Source organism: Hipposideros armiger, unplaced genomic scaffold (assembly GCF_001890085.2).
Source record: "Hipposideros armiger isolate ML-2016 unplaced genomic scaffold, ASM189008v1 scaffold_962, whole genome shotgun sequence".
Lineage (NCBI taxonomy): Eukaryota > Metazoa > Chordata > Mammalia > Chiroptera > Hipposideridae > Hipposideros > Hipposideros armiger.
The window spans coordinates 571,334-573,458 of record NW_017732312.1 but is presented as its reverse complement, the minus strand read 5'-3'; positions in this window follow the sequence as shown (position 1 = coordinate 573,458).

Below are 2,125 nucleotides of genomic sequence, written 5' to 3'. Positions count from 1 at the left end.
CAGTGTCAAAGATACATTCATCTGACCTGAGAAATGAGGCATGGAGGGTTGCATGGAAAAACAGAAATTCCTCAAATAGTGGTCTTTACTATGATTTATTTTCTGTGGACCGAATGCCTGCTGCTCTCTGCTGAGAATTTTTGCTATAAAGTAGCTACATGTCCTAAGAAACAATGCCAATGTTGGGACTTAGAAAACTTAATCTTCGGGATGGAAAAATTAATGATGTTTGACCACATTTCATTCTTGCTTAGGAATTCTTGAGAAAATAAAATATTTTGGTGTTTTCTTTTGTTTTTATAGAGAGGAAAGAAAAACGAAACCACATAATTTGACAATGATGAAAGGTTTGTTTCTTTTTTGGGGCAGAAATTGCAAATTAAATTTAATCCACATGTAGTTACGAATGTCCACAATTATAAAACTTAGAAAATAAAAAAAAAACCAAGATAAGGCTGGTGACTTTTAACAAGAAGAAATCATATTTACGATTATTCACAGCTTCTATCACATTTGCAAACTGAAGAGTATCTATACCAACACTTAACAACACTAAATCACAGTTACGTGATTTAGCAAACTAAGTACTTTTCATATCTATGCTAGGGTAAAATGATTCAAGATTGAAGACACTCCCCCTTTCTAATCCATTACAGTAAAGATTTTACAGCTTTTTATAATGTCTTCTTGTTCTTTTGCAAGCTGTTAAATATAAGAATATCCTAGCCCTGAATCATTTACAATATTTTTTTCGTTTATAATAAAATTTACAAATGGAATTGTTCTTCTGTGTCACAGAGCTTTAAAACAAGCAAACAAAGAAACAAGCAAACAAACAAACACAATGGAGAAGTGAGTTTGATTGTGTTTCCAGTTCTAAAGCTTTGTCCTACGAGATGTGTACATCATTCGTAATCCAAAATGATGTCAACACCCCACAAAACACTGGAGGGCAAAGTACTTCAGATAGACTTGATTTCCATCCTTTTAAAGCCTGGGATAGATTATGTGTGAGTACATTGTAGTTACCTGATTANATTCCTTCTAGTGCATTCTTCATTTCAGTTATTGTATTCTTCACTTCTGATTGGTTCTTTTTTATGGTTTCTATGTCCTTTTTTATGCTTGTTATCTCTTTGTTCTCACTAAGTTCTCACTAAGTTCTTTGAGCATCCTTATAACCATTGTTTGAACTCTGTATCTGGAAGATTGCTTGTCTCCATTTCATTTAATTCTTCTTCTGGAGCTTTCTCTTGTTCTTTCATTTAGAAAGTATTTCTGTTTCCTCATTTTGTTGGCCTCTCTGTTTATTTGTATGTAGTGGGTAGGGCCGCTATATCTCCCAATCTTTACAGGTGGCCTTACATAATAGGTGTCCTGTGGGGCCCAGTGGCACAGTGTCCCTGATCACCTGAGCTTGGTGCTCCAGGAGTGTCCCTTGTGTGGGCTGTGTGTGCCCTCCTGTTATAGTTGAGTCTTGACTGCTGTTGGCATGTCAGTGGGTGGCATTGACTGGCTATGAGGTTTGGCCATGTCCACAGCTTATAGGCTACTGTGTAGGGGGCTTACCCCACAGAGTAGGATTCACCCCAGTGGGCTCTGGTGCCTGTTGAAACAACCCTTTGTGTGTGCTGCTTATGGGGCTAATTGTGTGGTGCTCCTCTGTGGTCTGAAGCCAACCTCCAAGTATGTTGGTTCTAGAGCCTCTTGGGAGGGGCTCTGGTGCAGGCCCAGGTCAGCAACTGCCTGTGACTGGCCATGAAGTACCTGGTAGGAGCTATAAAGATCCACGGTTGGTCATTGCCCATGCTGTACCTAGAGGTGCGTGGGACAGGTCACACTGTGAACGGAAGATGGCTGCTACCAGTGCCAGGTCTGGGGTAGCTTTGCAAAAAACCAGGACACTCTGAGGCCTGCTGCCACCTGCTGGCTCCTCTAGGGTGCAGCCACTAATAAAGTCCAGTGTGGTATGCAAATTGTGTGAAGCAGGGTCTCAGTGAGTCAGCAGGTTGGAACAATGAAGCTCACCAGGCCAATTAGATTCAGATTTGACCTGTGAGGCTGGGTTCAACACAGGAAACATGGCGCCCACCTGCTGGCTGCATGGGAGGAAGGCCCTACACAG